This window comes from Wyeomyia smithii, chromosome 3 (assembly GCF_029784165.1).
Source record: "Wyeomyia smithii strain HCP4-BCI-WySm-NY-G18 chromosome 3, ASM2978416v1, whole genome shotgun sequence".
In the NCBI taxonomy this organism is placed as follows: Eukaryota; Metazoa; Arthropoda; class Insecta; order Diptera; family Culicidae; genus Wyeomyia; species Wyeomyia smithii.
In genome coordinates, this window is record NC_073696.1 from 202,552,284 (window position 1) to 202,571,181 (window position 18,898).

Here is an 18,898-nt window from a genome sequence, read left to right on the forward strand (position 1 = left end):
CTTACTTTTCTTTGGATAATAATTTCGCTGATGCCTATTAGTAATTATAAAAAACAGAAGTGCCAATTACAAAAAACACAGTGTATATTTCCCTACTTTTATGAAGCTATAAGTAATTGTTGAGTGTAGTAAAATGTTAACCCTTTATCATTATTATTATTAATTTAAGCAGCCAGCTTGAATATGATCAACTGCAAACTAATTGCTACCAAAAATATGGCATCTCTAATCGAAGAATAGCTAAACATGGTTAGCGATATATGTATATTGCTTTTAAAAATTTATAAATTTGCACACAAAAACCGTTAGATTTGTTTGAACCGATTCTATTAGATTCTCTTCATATTTTTTTTTATAACCTAAAAACAATTTGCTGAAATTCTCAAAATCTCTGATGAATGTTTGGTTTTAATTAGAAAATTATTTTTTTATGATTAAACGAATCCTACCCAAGTCATTTTCAATCATACCGTTATAAAACTTTTTAAATTTAAATTGCGAACACTATCAAGCTCGTCGATGGTCACGCGAATGTTGATGTTGACAAATTTTCTCGATTGTCGTTAAATTAAATTTTTCAGAGCAACCTTTCGAGCAAAATAACTAGTTCATTAGTTTCTTCCGTTTGCAAATCACTTTGAACACTGAAATTAGTGAACTTTATACCTTTCCTAATAAGTCTTACAATAATTAAACTAACCGTTTCAAGGCTAACCGGGCCAAAACTGACATTCATGTCGCTAATTGATTGCTTTGAGTGAAGTGTTTCTGGAGCTGTAAAGGAGCCTTGAAACTATAGCAACAAGTTTTGAACACGCGAAGTAGTGAAGCTGTTTGAAAGTGTGGAGGCGATACTGAATAGATAATATCTGAATGTCAGTTGATTACCTGGTGCAACTTCACGTCACGTTCCCTCTCGAAGCATTCTCTTGCCAAGTGAGCTCCAAAACGCCAATATTAAAATGGAGCAAGATTTCGAGAACGGGTTAATGATTGACGAAGCATCTCTGTACCTTTTTGCACTATATGGTTTAATTAACGCTAATTAGCAAAAATTTATTACTATTTCCTCTCGTACGAAATTCCCCGTTGCAAAGTTTTGCTATACTGATTATGAGTGAGCTGATCAATTGCTGATCAAAATAAATAAATATTTTTCAAATTTAACAGAGTTTGTGTTCTTTAAAACAAATTGATTACATCACTACAGTTTTTGGCAAAGTCCTGTTCTCTCTACCATTTATTCCACTTGATTTAATTTTCGTTAAAATCCATTTATATAAGAGCCAAGTGTTGTGATTTTCCCCAAATTTGGAATATATACCTACAACGAGAACAACCTTACCGTGTACTATCAAAACACTAGAGGATTGAGAACCAAAGTTGACGACTTTTTTCTTGCCGCATCCGAGTCAAACTATGATGTCATTGTCATCACAGAGTCATGGCTAAACGACCACTTCTGCTCGCCACAGCAGGTTGGAAACCGATTTACTGTGTTTCGTAATGATCGCAATTCTAACACCACCAAGAAAAAAAGAGACGGGGGCGTAATAATAGCTGTTACGAACCGACTAGATATCAACAACTCCTTGCAATCCTGTGACCACCATCTTCTTTTGGGAGATAATAATCAGCCTGGCCTTGTCTGGTCAATCGCTTCTTCAGAATTCTTGTATGCTGATCCTAATCGCTCTAGTTTTTCACAAACCAGCTGCTGCCTCCTTGATGGATTTTTCATACTTGACATGAACCAGATAAACTACATCAAAAACTGTCGTGACCGCATCCTAGACCTTGTGTTAATCAATGCCGATGCCACCCCAAAGTGCACAGTTCTTCCCGTAGGCGATCCTTTGTTCGACCTAGACCCAAGTCACCCTGCTCTTTCGATATCCGTAGCATGTAAAAAACCTTTGCGGTATGAAGTAGCCGACTTCATAAATGATTTTGATTTCAACATGGCTGACTTTGAAGCTCTCAATTATGGTTTAACCAATACTGATTGGAGCTCTCTTCGACACGTTCAAAACGTCGACAGGACAGGACAGGAAACCACCATGGTCCAACAATTTCTTACGAATTTTGAAGCGTCGTAGAGCTAAGGCACTGAAACAATATACTAATATGAGAACTCCCAATACAAAACGTATATTTAATATTGCTAGCCACAGATACAGGTCGTATAACAAACTGCTTTATGTAAGGTACACCAGGCGCATGGAATCAAATCTCAAGCAGTACCCAAAGCGTTTTTGGTCTTTTATGAATACAAAAAGGAAGGACAATGGTCTACAAACTACAGTTTTTCTAAAGGACGATAAAGCCAATGATAGCGAAGGAATGTGCAACTTATTCGCGAAGCATTTTGCCGATGTTTTCCTCCAAGAATCGATTTCCACTCAGCTAATCGACACTGCTTTGGCGGACGTCCCACGTGATGTTTTGGACATTGGCAACTTCAGGTTCTCTGAACGGGACATCATTGAGGCAATCAAAAAAATGAAATCCTCAAGTGCTGTTGGTCCAGATGGCATTCCGTCTTTGATTTTAATAAAGTGCGCCGAATCGCTCAGTTTCCCACTCACTGTTATCTGTAATCGTTCAATAGAAGAATCTACATTCCCTACACTGTGGAAAGAGTCGTTCATGTTTCCTGTCCACAAAAAAGGAGACAAACGTAATGTGGCTAATTACCGCGGAATTACATCGCTTTGCGCAGGTTCCAAACTACTTGAGATTCTGGTAGGAAACATCATATTTTCTGCTTCCAAATCATACAAATCGCCGGATCAACACGGATTCTTTCCCGGGTGTTCTATTGACACGAATCTCGTTCAGTTTACGTCATATTGCCTGAGGAACATTGAAAACGGTGATCAAATAGACACAGTATATACTGATTTAAAGGCCGCTTTTGACCTAGTTGACCATCGGATACTGAATGCAAAACTGAACCGTTTAGGAGCCCCATCATTTCTCACACGTTGGCTAGAATCATACCTGGTTAACCGACGCCTTTGCGTAAAGCTTGCTGCGGCGAAATCCGATTATTTCACAAACAGCTCTGGCGTTCCCCAAGGTAGCAACCTTGGTCCATTATTATTCTTGTTATTTTTCAACGACATATCCCGTTTGCTTCCACATGGAGCTAGTTTAGTGTATGCTGACGACTTGAAAATATATTTGATAATACGGAACATTGAAGACTGCAAGGAACTTCAACGGATGATCGATCTCTTTCAAGATTGGTGCTCACACGACAAAACTCTTTATGTATTTGATTGTAATTGTGTTATGTAATTCTGTATCAGTAATTTTATGTAAAACTGTATAAAAGATATGGGGTTTTTACGCGTTTGGTGTAAATCTGGAAACTCCAGGTTTATACACAAAGGCTTTCCCCCATCACCCCTCATTAAGACCGTGAAGTTAGATGAGGCTGAAGAAATAAACAAATAAACTCCAAAAAATGCGCCTGTTTTGTTCTCTATCTCACATCACTATTTTTTTTCTTCTTTGTTTTTACCTATTGTCACCTGAAACCGCATTAGAGCCAGTTCGCGAGAGGCGCAACCGCATGTTGTTTTGATGTTCTGTTGTTTTGATTGAGCTGAAGTTTTCAGCGTTTATTTGTCTATTCAAAGCAGGAAGTTTTACATAATTTCAATGAGGTTAAGTGGAGTAAAACGGCACTTGAAAATGATATGTCCAAAAATTTCCAAATACTAGAAAGTGCTATAACTCCCGCTAGACTTGATGGATTTTTCTAAAAATTTGTGGTATTATTCGACACCAAGAGTACTTCAAAATGCATGGTCACAATATATGGCAAAGAGATAACATGACGAAAAAAACTCATTTTTCTTTGAAAAATTGTCAATATTCTCTTTTCAACATCGCTAGAAAAAATATCTGAATATGGCGTTTTGTAGAGCTACTCAAGAGCTTCAATTTTACTGAAAATTTGGATTATCACTGTACCTTACCAGAACTACCTACTTTACCAGAAGATACGCAATTTGGGATAAAACGTTCCTTGAAAATTTTTTTTTCGAAAAATGCCGTCAAACTCATCAAAATCGCAAGAACTCGGGTTAGACTTGATAGATTTACTGAAAATTTAAATTATCACTCTAGTCAAATATGAACTTGAGGGCAAGATGACAAAAGTGACAAATAGATTTACATGACGAAAAAAAATATTGTTCTTTGAAAATACTTGGCGATTTTGGGTTGCTATTTTCTCCACAGAAAACAGACCAGAACCCGAAGTTAGCATTTTATAAAACAACTAAAGAGCTTTTATTTGATATCAAATCCAGATGCATCATTTGGAAACTGACTAAAGGACATTATCGATGAGGCGGTTGCTGAAAGACTGCAATATTTCGAGTTTTGTTGAAGCAAATGAAGTAAGTTATTGTTTGAGTTTTATGTTCATCTTTTTAATTTGATTATTTTTAAATTTATTGTCATCGGTCTCATTCTTCGCTTTTTTCCAGAGTGTTGGCCAAAAAATTATGTGACTCTGGTTGCTTTTGTATCAATAAAAATAAACAATCATTTTAAAAAATCACGACTTCAAACACTTATGCTTTACAATTTATACTCATGATGTTCTTCAACGTTCATCAAAGCATCATCTGCCTTTACGCTAAGTTTTGCCTACATAAATATAGCAGGGAATCGTGCAAATAACGATTTTATTTGCTCCACGGATAAGTAGAAACTCGGTTGGAATTATTTATTTCCGCAACTGTCATATCGACAATATCTTTTACCTTGTTTGACGCTTTTCTTGAACCTAGTGAAAAGTCAAGAAAAACTTTAATCCATTGTAGTCAGTTTCCAAATGATGCATCTGGATATTATACCAAATAAAAGCTCTGTAGTTGTTTTATAAAACGCTAACTTCGGGTTCTGGACCTTTTCTGTTGAGAAAAAACCACCCCGAAAATCGCCAAGTATTTTTCAAGAAAAATTTTTTTTTTCGTTATGTAAATCTATTTGTCACTTTTGTCATCTTGCTCTTAAGTGCGTATTAACTTAGAGTAATAATCTAAATTTTCGGTAAATCTATCAAATTTAACCCGAATCCTTGCAGTTTTGTGATTTTGGAGGCATTTTTCGAAAAAAAAAATCTTCAAGGAACGTTTTACGTAGTAAGGTACAGTGAGAATCCAAATTTTCAGTAAAATCTATTTAGTTTAGCAGGAACTACATACAGTGATTTTAGTGATTTTGACAGTTTTTTGAAAAAAAAACCGTCTAGGCCCGTTTTACCCCATTTGGTACACTTGGCTTATACATGACATTGAAGCTCTTGAGTTGCTCTACAAAACACCATATTCAGAAATTTTTCCTAGCGTTGTTGAAAAGAGTGGGATGATCCTGAAAATTGACAATTTTGAAAAGAAAAATGCGTTTTTTTTGTCATGTTACCTCTTTGCAACTTCATCTCGTCACATCTCACTGTTTATCGCTTGAAAATAAAAAAAAATCATTTCTACTCAGAATGCATTTGAAGAAATAACAAGTCAGGATGAATTGAAGATGGAGGAAAGAAGTAACAAGTGCAAAATATAGGACAGTATGTATCGTAACTTGATTGTAGATGATACTTTTTGCTTTCAAAGTAACAAATTTGTTACAAGAAGGAGAATTTTTTGTTACAAGAAGGAGAATTTGACCATAAAATAAATTGGAACGTGCTCTTGTCGAAATTCGCCCACAATTTGTGGCTACTTTCACTTTAGGGACTCAATCTTCAGCAGCTAATAATACTGCTGAGAACTTGGTATGTGGCATCAATTCATTCGCCGTACTGCGTTCACACGGCAAAAGTAACGGCAGCCATAAGATCCTTCTTGTGACGTGGACTACCGGCACGAGTTCTTATGGCGTAACTTACGCGTGATAAAAAAGAAAGATAAATTTGAAGTGCAAAGCACTGCTTTTTAATCGGCGCGTACAGTGGCCTCCTTCTTTTTTATCAATCCCTACTACATCAGAACAACCGTTTTCCCAATTTCCAAAATATTTTCACCAGAGATGTTCAACAATTTGCATAGTCTTTAGAAGTCAAAAAGCTTATAATAACACTGCCCCAAAGTTTAAAATAGTTTCCCTAAAAAATTACAGTTTTTAAACCATTCCTGTGAATTTTGATACCCTTAGTGTATACAGAAGTGCCTCAAAAGGCCGAATAGTAATTGCTCTCCCGGTTCGTCGCTTCTACGTTGAATTACTGGAAAACTCATTTATGGTGAAACAGTATTGAATCCACAAACGGCCGAATTTTAACCACTACTTCGAATTTTCAGAAGCACAAGACTCGGAAATAGATGTGTTCCCTTTGAAAACGTTATTTTTTATGTTCGCTTCACTACAGCAAACATTAAATAGCATTTTCACAGGTGACAGGTGACACATCAACTGTTACCGAGTCTTGTGCTTTTGAAATTGAAGTGATGGCACGAAGTCGGACATTTGTGGATTCAATAAGCAAAGCAAACCCTTGGTGCTACCTACCGATTCGGAACTTGACCTTCTGTTTATTTATACATACACAGACTTCGCAATCGACTGTTAAGTGTACAGGACAATTGCGGGGCCAGCGCTACGATCCTACTGACAATAACAGTCTCTCCCGAGCCGAGTCTCGAACCTACGACGGCTGGCTTATTAGGCCAGCATCGTACCTCGAGACCATCTGGGAGATAATATAATTGGGATTCAATACCGTGGTCTTAAGTCCCTGAAAAAATGTTGGTGGCTAGGGGCACCAAAATTCACAGAAATGGTTAAAAATCTTTTATTTTTTCTAGTTTGAGCTCTAGAGAAACACCCGTGAATACAAGTGTTCTGAACTATTCCTCCAATCTCTTTAATGTCAAAGAATGAATTGTGTTATATCGATCGTATATCCCAGTAAATCTATGTTCGTTGCTGAAGAACCACAAATAACTCACGAAAACCGTATTTCCATAAAAAAAACTGGAACTTTCCAAACTCAATATTGAAATATCTCAAAAACGGATGCATCTCCAATTCGTTATAGACTTAATGCATTACTAACTTGAATTCAGAGTGACTTGAAAATAAAAAATTGGTTTTCATTTTTCCATCTTAGACTTTGCATCAAAAGTTGCGTTAAAGCTTCAAGTTTCTTTCAAAAAATTTGGTGTTAAATTAAATTTATTTTAGTTACAAAAAATTTTTTTTTCGGTGTTTACTTTTATACAATGTAAAGAATACAACCTATTCATTGCTTAGAATAAAACCCATGCTAAAATGTACACGTCCTTTTAGAAAACTGCTCTTCAGTCTAAAATAGTTGCAAAGGTTATATATAAGACACGACCGCAAGATCAACGTAGAATTACGTTACGACGGTTGCATGTTGCATATTGCCAATGTGCGACTGGAGAAAACTTCTGTTCGTGCTGACGTTAGCTGGAGGCGGACATGAGCAATTTGCTTTAAAATACACCGAATTGGGGTCAATCAATTTGGATGGTGTAAAGCGGTAAGTTTCAGTAATAAATCTCTTTCAACTCTTTTGACGTGGGACTACGTCTTTGTTTACTATACTGGGATGCATTCTGTAAAATTGGAAATGAAACTAGCAAATGTTGCGTCAGATTTCAAACGTTAATAACAGCATAACCACATGATGGATAACAATAACCAATATGTTGTTGGATAGATAAAATGTAGAACAATTTTGTAATATGCTAGTTATCCCTCTAATTTCATTGCTAAGCGGTAAAATTGATAAAAAGTTTCAATGACAAATTTACGCGAGTAATGAACCAATTACATGCGAGCATTCCTAGCACAGATGACGTGAATGAACACCAACCATTCCCAATGGTATTCACTGTATCAATATCGAAAAAAATTGACAGAGTCTCCCCGTCCCAATAGGTCAATTTATTTTTGCTCCTATGAGCTTAGACTAATATGATGTCTCGAAGGTAAAAGTTTTCCGAAAAGTTTGAAACAACACCCATCCTTGAACAATTTCTAAACCTGCGTGTTAGGTTCTGAAGAACCTAATAAAAACTGATGTCTTGAAAGAAAACATGCCGGTAAAAGCAACAGTACCAGTGGAGTAAAGAACCGCAGGTCTCTCGTCGTCTATGATTGCAGCGGTGCTCTTCTATTCGTACATTTCAGCGGTGCACTTCTATTCGTACTGCAGCGGTACTGTTCGTACTGCAGCGGTACTATTCGTATTGCAGTGGTACACTTTCGTGCGTACATTTCTATTCGTGTGTAATCGCGGAAAAATTGCAATGCTGCTGTTGATGGTGATTGAAAGATTATCTCATAAATATGATTACCATAAATTACTCAACAAGAATTGTAAATTTTTGCAAAGGATATATATTTAATTTTATCTTCGATATTCACTAAATAATCGAGACCGGATAGTATCAAAAGAGTAAATTCCTAAAGATATACATTTATAGAAGCGTAAGAGCCAGCGAATGCTTGTGAATTTTTTGTTTATTTACTAAGATTCATTCAGAATCTATTTTTACATTTCAAAATTGTTAGATGATATATTATTATTCTTAGCTTTACCATAACGAACGTATATCAGCTGTCTTCGTCATACAGCGAATATAGTTGAAGGCAAATGAAAAGGATTGTCAAGCAAAAAACAAAAATGGAATTGTTGATTGCTAAGATTTTTGCTGGAACTTATTAAAAATTTTGTTTAAAATATCTTTTTATGTTTGCCAATTAATGAACCTTTGTGAGGGCTTCCTTATTATTTTGAAAGTAAGATCTATATTATAGATTTGATTTAATCAGAGTTAAATAAGTAATATTGGATTTGGTTTTTGACGATATAGAGTTAATTTTGACTGCGTGCGTCAAATTACGAGAAACTCTTGGTGCTTCTTCAACAAGCACGATATGCTTGTGCCTTGTCAAATACATGTTGTTCGCACACACAAAAAATACTACAGGCATAATATCGCCAAATATAAACGATATTTTTCGAGTGTTGTTGAATATATTTCAAAAATTGATTTCCAGAGGAGGCTGAAAATAAAAATACGTACAGCCGCTGAGCAAACACATTGATTCTGTCTGCAGACTCTGTATATTTTGTAACAAAAAATCCCCTAATTACAGTATTTAGTCCCACGTCACCATTTCATACAACCCTAGGGCTGTATACCTTGTAGTATTTTTAAATAAATGATTGGTAACCTTGAAGAGAAGCGTTGTTGAATTGACTCTAAGGCATTTGAAAATAATGTTGACGATTGCTGAAATACAGTTATAGGTACAGTACCCACTTCATCGTAAAAACAAAACAGCATGGGTGGAACTAAATCACGCTAGATGAAAACATTATATCAAATTCCAAACTTTAATTAGAGGGTAAAAGTCATTTTACTGCAATTTCAACGAATTGATTGGTTTTAGTTTTAACAAAACAAACATAATGTTTATTCGAATAATGCCTACTTTCCCGTTTTCTTCGGGACAAGAATAGCTTCATCCTTCGGCAGAATCAGCGTTGCAAAGCGAGCGAGTAGCAAAACCTTTCTCCTTCTTTTTGATTGAGAACTTTTGCACACACGCTTTCGAGCTACACTTTATTCTTCATGCACCTCTGACAAAACTCTTTTGTCAGGCTACTCAGCGACAGTAAAAAAATACGCAAGATCCTGCTTGCCAGTAGGAGTACTCGACTAAAATTGCTCGACTAGCAGAAGTGCCTGAAAAAATGTGCTCGAAAACGAATGTGCTTTCTTCGGCTGTCTAATACAAAACCAGCCGAAGCAAACCGCCACCGAAGTAGTACGATACCCAGCTGAAATCCAAGTATGATGATAGTTCTACAAGGTATGCTACATTTTTGTCTATCCACGCACACAAACTAATCTCGTTATGAAAAATTTCGCGTTTTGTATGGAATTCGGAACATTTTTGGAAATTTCTCGTTTTATGTTGTTTTATGTTTAATTTTTTTGTTTGGAGAGTGAATCTCCAATTGAAACACACTAGAAATTGTTATTAATTTAGATTTAGTGTGAAAAACTGCGATAATGTGTCGAAATAAAATATATAAAAATGCTATATTTCTAATAGTTGGAGCATAATCTTAGTCATTGTCATAGCTCATGACTTTCGTTACTGTATGAAACATAAGCGACTCTATTTTGAAGCGCTATGAGAGTACAAGAAAAAAACGAAAAGTGCAAAAAGGTTACCGGCAAAATGATGAAAAAGAGCAGATTTTACCTAAACCCCAGCGTGTTTGTGTATTTCTCACAAATAAAACATGTTTCTTCATCATTTCTTTAACTTTTCAGGAAAGTATGTTTTATAAGTTTAGTTAAAAATGCATAATCATTTCAAATTTCATACAAAATCTGAAAAAGTTCATAACGCTCACTAATACTAATGCATCGACGTGAATAGCATACCTTTTAACACTGTCATTTATACTTGGATCTGAAATATTTTTTGTCCCTCCGCAACCGTCGCAATGCATCTTGAAACAATTGTCTTTGGCTGGTTGTGCTTGCGAGTATGGGAGTACACGCGAGTAGGAGAGTAGGCACGAGTGTGTACGTATGATCTCGAGAGCGAATGCGAGCAAGAAAGACAGACAAAAAGAACGTAAAATAGCTTGAATGGAGGATACTCCAGTGTGAGGTATCGGTAGCAACGATAACCTCACTTGAGGTGTTGCATGCTGTTTATGAGCGAGAAACACTGGATAGAATACCTACCTGGGATATGGAAACCTTTACGCAACAGAGGATGAAATCAACCTACCGGAAATTGAAGCCATTGACTTTGTCTCCTTTGCCAGGATCAGACATTGTAACTTGCGAATTTGTTTCAACGGAATAACGATGTTGCCATGAACAAACGGAAATGCGATGTAATGATAAAAAAGTATGATTGTCTTAAACATTTATTAAACGTATGATTGTCTTAAACATTTATGAAGAGGATTAACGCAAATGCATGAGCGGCGCAACGTAGGTAAGAATTCGAAAAAAGGATGAATGCATTGCACACTGTTTGTACGAGAATTTTGTGTGAAATGCATTCGTTTTTCGTTAACTGTTTAACCGGTTATACGCTTACCCCTAATATAGCACCGAACACAAGCACAAAAGTTGGCAAGTTTATACTTTCGTACGTTTGCTTTTGCTTGGAAAGCTAGCCAAGCACGCTGTGTTTGGAGGAACTAACGCTGTTACGAAATACCATAGCCTTAAGTAAATTGTGCATTCCTCCACTCAATTACAAATTATAAACGGCCCTTTAAGGGGCAAAAACTTTTTCCAGCAACGCTGCTAGCAAAGCCTTGGTGCTACATTCCGATTCGGAACTTGACCTTCTGTTTACTATACACAGACTTCGCAGCCAACCGTTAAGTGTACAGGACAATTGCGGGGCTAGCGCTACGATCCTACTGACACTAACAGTCTCTCCCGAGTCAAGACTCGAACCTACGATGACTGGCTTGTTAGGCCAGCATCGTACCTCGAGACCAGCTTGGGGGCAACGCTGCTACAGCATTCAATGGTGGGCCGTTCGTCAAACATTTAATCAGTTTGAGCTGAATAACTTTTTCTACAAGCATCGTAGCGCCTTACAGTCTTCAGAAGAGTTTTCCTAGGAAAATTTCCTACAAATATCATGTATCGATATATTTTAAGGAGTCAACTGGACATCTCCAGAGAATACGTTTTGGAAAAGTGGATTTTCTCATATAAAATCGTATAGAAACTTTAAAAATCGGGCGCAAAATATAGTTCCATCGATCGATCTGAAAAGTTACACGGTTGTTATAGGACCCATAAGGAACACGAAAAGTGCATGGGAGCTAGAATTTATTTTTTGTCCCACCCTAGTGGCCACGCAGACACGAGAAGGAGAAACGAAACAAAACACTTTGTTGAGTCAAAATATGTAGGCAGTGGAATTTATTCCATCCATGTAATTGTTATCCGTGCTCGGGAAGCAAGGCAATAACGAGGGAAATGTATGGGAAAGCTTGACCTTGGAACTTTTCACCTATTGTTACCAAAAATGTTAAATATTATATTAAGCAATTGTCACACATTTTATCTATCCACTGACAAATAAATGACTAAGATGCATTAAGTCGTTCGATTGTTATGATCGTTTGAAATCTGATGCAACATTTGCCACTTTCATTTTCAATTTTACAAAATTTAATCTAGCATACAAAACAAAGACGTAGTCCTACGTCAAAATAAAAATAATAAATTTAAAAAAACATAAGCAAAAAAAAAATATTTATTTACATTGCATTTGCTCTATTTAGGGTGAAAACTACAGCACTGTCTGTGCACTCAGACATGCATACAAATTTTCATGCAAACCTTCATGTGGGAAACAAATTACGCTACTTGTGATTGTCACTTCCGACAATTTTGGAATTGACAAAAAATCATTTTACTGCCTTCTGCCTGTGCACTATACTCATTTTCAGCAGCATCGTATCAGTGTTCACTTCCACTATAAATAAATTAAATAAATTCGGCATCGTGGCTCTGCAGGAGATCTGTCGCAAAGGTGAGAAAGTGTGGAAAGTCCGTGGAGGCAAGGCCCAGTTCTACCAGAGCGGTGGAGCAACCAACGAGCTGGGAACGGGTTTTTGTGTAATAGGCAGAATGCAGGATCGCGTGATCAATTGGAAGGCGATCAACGAGAGGATGTGTCTGTTGAGGATTAAAGGTCGTTTCTTCAACTACAGCATCATCAACGTGCACTGCCCGCACGAAGGTAGACCTGACGACGAGAAGGAATCGTTCTACGCGCAGTTGGAGGCAACATACGACGGCTGCTCGTCACGGGACATTGAAATCGTCATCGGGGATATTAACGCCCAGGTTGGTGAGGCAAGCGATGTATAGACCGGTGATAGGGCCTCACAGTAGGGTGGGGCTTATTTTCAAAAATGTTCGCGGGACCTGTTTTCCCAGGCAAAAAGACCTCCTTGGGGTTCAATAAGCAACATAAAAAAATTGGTTGAATTTCATAAGGTCTAGAGGTGGCGCAGAGAGCCTAAAGGTCAAACTTTGAACGAGAGCAATATCAAAACAAAACATGTGAAAAAGAACACCAATCCGAACACCGAGTCCAGATATGTGTAGGGACGGGGAAACCTGATCACAAGCGAGCGTGAGGTGGTTGATAGGTGGCAGCAGTTCTTCGATGAGCACCTCAATAGTGGAGCAACGGAAGGAGGCAGAAGGGAAGTTATCCTTGGAGTGCCTACATACGACAGTAGTGTCCCAGTTCCTGATATCCTGGAGCTCGAACGGGAAATTGGGTCACTTAAGAACAACAGAGCCGCCGGCAAGGACAGGCTCCCGGCAGAGCTCTATTAACACGGAAAAGAGGCTCTAGCAACGGCACTCCATTGGGTAATCTCTAGGATTTGGGAGGAAGAGCGGCTACCGGAGGAATGGATGGAAGGAGTTGTATGCCCCATCTATAAAAAAGGCGATCGGCTACAATGCAGCAACTACCGCGGCATTACGCTGATCAACGCTGCCTACAAAGTCCTCTCCCAGATCTTACTCCACCGTCTATCTCCTTTAGCGAAAGAATTCGTAGGGCAGTATCAAGCGGGCTTCACACTACCACGCAGATCACCGGCAGATCCTTCAGAAATGCCGGGAGTACAACGTGCCCACACATCATGTTTTCGTGGACTTCAAGGCAGCGTATGATACAGTCGATCGAGACCAGCTATGGCAAATAATGCACGACTACGGTTTTCCGGATAAACTTACACGACTTATCAAAGTTACCTTAGACCGAGTGATGTGTTACGTGTACGTGTCGGGGACACCCACGGAACACATTCGAACCCCTTCGAAGCGCGCAGAGAATTGAGACAAGGAGATGGATTATCCTGCACACTGTTCAACATTGCCCTTGAGGGTGTAATCTGACGGGCGGGCATCGAAACGAGAGGCACGATTTTCAGCAAAAGTAGTCAACTCATAGGCTTCGCAGACGACCTGGATATTATTACAAGAAACTCAGCGACGGCGAAGGCAATCTACGCCAGACTAAAAGAGAGAGTGGCGTAGGCGTATGAACCACGACCTACAGACACTACTTGGAGAGATTCCCATTGCACACCTGACGAAGGTCGGGAGGCTACGATGGGCCGGGCATTTCGTGAGGATGCCGGATGACAGCGCGGTAAAATCGGTTCTCTTCAAGGACCTCACCGGCACCAGGAATAGAGGGGCCCAACGTGTTAGATGGCTTGACCAGGTTGAAGCGGATCTGCGAGTATCGAGACGTCTAGGAAATTGGCGACGAGTAGCCCAGGACCGAGTAGAATGGAGGAAATTTGTTGATACGGCACGAGCCATCACGGCTCTAGGCTGCTGAAGTAAGTACTTACAAATTATAGTTCCACTGCCGCACGATATGATTTTCGATCAGCAATGACAATCACTTTGACAGTGGATCAATTGCAGTTTGCTTTTCAACATGTTTTATTCATGTTCTTCTTGATACGAGATCTTGATTGATGATTTTCGTCTCATCAGATTAGCATAATTTAAAAACGGTAAAGTTGATTATGTGTTATTATTCGTATAAATAACAGTATACTTATTTTTTAGGAAAGATTTATTCAAAATTTATTTTTAAAAAATTGTTTTATTCAAAGAACCAACCAGATGCATAAATTCATCCTAACTGAAACCGCTGAACGGCCTTCATATAGCTCAACAGCATTATAATATTTTTGTCATTTTGCGCGACTTTTATTATAGCCAAAAGTTTGATTTTATTCATAAATTCCGAAATCAAAATAAATAACCTTCAAAGCTCGAAACTATTTTTGAAACAATCTATATTCAGTTATTGTATCTCCATTAATAGCTCTCACCATTATGCAGATTGACAATCGCACTAAAAGCAAACATATTTATAGACTCCATCCGATCCGCATGCAGGTTCCACCAGCTATACCTGTTCAACATTCGCAAGCTCACCTGTTGCACCGAATACCGCCTACCGGCCGGCCGTTCAACCCGATCAGATAGTGTCCGGCAGAAACATTACCCAAAAATAAAAACCCCAACTCCTAACTCTCCGCACATGTGCACAAAATTTGCATTTCGGGGCGACTAGACGACCGATCGACCGGTTGGATCGAAAACTGGTCTAATATGATATGTGGCGTGTTATTCCACTCGCATCATCTAATACCACACTGTATCAGATAGCAAGAACGATTTCTGTATACATTAGACAATTTTATGGACTTATAAGATTGTACAGTTTTGGTCGTTTCATCTGATTATAATTTTGTCACGATGGTGCCCTTGCAAACTGCCACTGATGTGCACCGCCGCCGGGCTGCTGACCGTGGTAAGCTGACTCCGAGAGTCCGAAAAACTAGCTGCACCTCCTTTCACCGGTGCGGCCATTTCGCTAACGCCTGTCACTTCGCATCGATGGCATTTGGGGATTTGCCTGCCACATGCAGCGGCGAATGGAAACCTGTCACTTCAAACTTTGGTCATTTGTGTTTCGTAGGCTGCTCGGAGGCTGGTTGTTAGTTGTTGCGAAGATATTATTTACAGATAAGCGTGGACTAAATGCTCAAAGTTGGTCGTGGGCAAATTTCTCCATCTGGGCTTTCGCCGTCTAAGCCAATCGGTGCTTTTCTTATTTGCTGTGGTGGTTTCGTATTAATATGCATATAACAGATTGTAATGAATGTCATTGCTAGTGGGTAGATTTATGTAAGATTTTTTAAGGATATGCAAAATATCGATAGTCTTCGATGCACTTTTCGTTGTCTCACTCTTTTTCGTCGAAAATGGCTACTGTTCCAAATACAAGTTTTTTAAGCAAAAAGTATAAATAATTCACGCAAAAGTTCAAGCTCACATCAACCGATGTGTCCTCTCAAAACGCACATTTAATGCTCCGGCTTTGCACAACAAATGTGTATAACGCAACAGTTGCGCAATGAGTACATTGACAGAGATCGAAATCAGAATATGCATAATACACTCAAAATCGTGGTGTTACGGTCTCGGGCAAATGATCAGTTTTAGGGCGCTTAAAAAACCGCTGATTACTTCCGCGAGTCGGTGCGTTTCAAAGCCAACAGAGATAAGTGACTTTTCACCTACGCACACTAGCAAACGTGTAGAGCCGTGTAAAGTCGCTTTTGTTTTCTCCAAACTGTAAATCATCGCTTATCGTTGTTTCAACTTTTTACTTCACAACTGTTTTACTATTTTTGACGATAACGTTCAGCAGCTTCTCCAGATTCTTGTTCACGGATGAAAAGTATATTCAGAATCGAGCTTAAAACATACAATATGTGTCCAACTGACTATTTTTCCTGCTGCTGAAAACGTGGAATTGCAAACAAAACAGCGATGTGTTTATATTTTCCTCAAAACCCTGATACTAACCCATTCGTCCGTAAATAGGTCTATAGACCATCGCACGGTGACGTCACGCATCTAAATTTGACAGCTACTGGTAACTTTGTTTACCTTCGGGCGATGCAGTTTTGCTGTCAAATATAGCAGATCATTTCAATTGTTATTAAAATGTCCTTTAAATATTGTATGTGAGGGGTCAGTACATTAAGAACAATTATAAATTGAGCAGCATTTTCGCTACGCACACGATTGCTCAACCAGGAAAAAAGTATACTAAGTTCAAAATGTAAACAAAGTTACCACTAACTGTCAGAAAAGTGAGGTCAAATAGATTCGGTGAGATGGTACAGTCGTTATTCGATAACTTCAACATGTTTACATTGCAGTTATCGAATGCCGTTCGGTAACTGCAACACTTGACACATGCCAAAATTTAAAGGGGGTTCTGTCACTACCATTTTTGTTTTCAATGACGTCGATATGTATTTTTTTTTAATGGAATATGGGCAAAAAATAGCAGAAAACTAATTAGGCAAGCTTTCCGATTAATCAATTCGATATTCATATTTCTGCGTCATAATTTATTGCGTTTTAGTAACTACTTTACATAACCAATATGTAGGCGAAGATAAAGTTTATGAATACAATAGACCATTTGACGAAACGTTGGTGAACTCAATTCATGAATGAAATTTTGACAGAAGGCACGGAACCACTGACATAACGCAAGTAAAAGCAACATCAATGTCAGCAGGATCCGTGACACCTGTCAGTACGTAAAATGGTCTATTTAACGCTAAGTCACAAAACATTGTTTGTGATCTAGTATGCACTGCCTCGCTGAATAGGGAAAGTTAGCTAAACAATGCAATGGAGATTTTTTTCTCCTATAATAATTACAGAAAGTGAACCACATAACATGGTGATTTTGCTTCATTGAATAATAGTGAAGATCTATAATCTCCCATCTAGAATGAAGAGACAACAAGTAAACGAAATCGAAAAAAAATCGAGAGAAATGAAGAAGTCCTTTAGAAATGTTTCTAGAGATTCAACAATTTTCATTTTTGAATGCATTTAGAATACCCCGCGAGATCTGTCACTTCAATGTCAAATATGATTTTGACATCGAATTTGACGGACTGCAGTCCGATAACTGCAAAGTTGCTGCAGTTATCGGTCTTGCAGGTAAAAAGTTATCGAAGTTTTGAACAAACCCAATGTCTTTTAAATTATTATTAATTCGATGATGTTTTTGAATGACCAGATTCATGATAGTGAATCGATCAGTTTATTTTTGCATTGAACTAGTCAGTACCAAGATCATCAGTATTGATTACTGCTCGCACTGCTTTAACGAAAGTAGCATTTTGCAAAAAAAAACACCAATACCAGTACAAATCATCATGACAATACTATGATTTTGAGCCGTCCAATACATTGAACATTCGCTAGAGCTCCAAATGCGTTATGAACAACACACATCCGTTGTACTGGTTCCAAAACAGTACAAAAGATGCACTAAATTTACACCATATTGATGTGGTTCCGCACAGTCCATGTTTCGCGTGTTTAGAGGAAAAAAAAGCGATTTTAAATGTTTTTTCAAGGTACAGCAAGGTCTTTTTTTACACAGCTCCCAACAAACAATTGGGCTGAATAAAACACGTCATTATTAAACTGTTGGCTAGTTGAGCGCTATTTCCATTCAAAAAATAGCTATTAGACAACATCAATTAAACACTGAACAAACTGGTTGAATAAACGATTCTTGATACTTGCTGTCTTCTGTCTAAAAATCTATCATTTTTTTATCCGGTGTTTAAAAGTTTGTGAGATATTTTGAAAAGCGAAACGTATATGTACATGAATTAGAGAATTGTACCGAATGATAAGAAATATACAAACAGAAAGAAGTCAGTATGTTATTTTAATTTAATTACTGTTAATTAATTTGAGTACGATGAAGTATTTTCAAATGCCAACTTTTTTCCAGATCACTTTTTAACGCAGCTACTGTTTGGACAAACATACTACCAACCCAAGAAACATTTTTCTTGGCTAAATAAGCGCTTTTATAAATAATCTTATTCAGGTGAGGGCTGAACATAGGTCGAATAATGTATTTCTAAGTAATTAATCAGCTTTTAATCAGTCGGTTTTGGAGAACTAAATCAGCTAATTGTTGAATTCGGCTTTCTAAATAGCCGAACAAGGGCTTAATTAAAGAGAACTTCGTAGCCGCAAGGTTACAGAGTCCGCTTTGATAAGCGAGTGGTCGTGGGTTCGAATCTTACTAGAATCAGGCCATTTGGTTATCAAAGGACTTTAACATGGGTTCATTCTCAGGCTCTCTACTACATACCCTTCCTTCAAGCTGAATTCTATAATACCCTTGCCGAATTTCATCCTAACAAAAAAGTCCCTCTTATAACAAAACT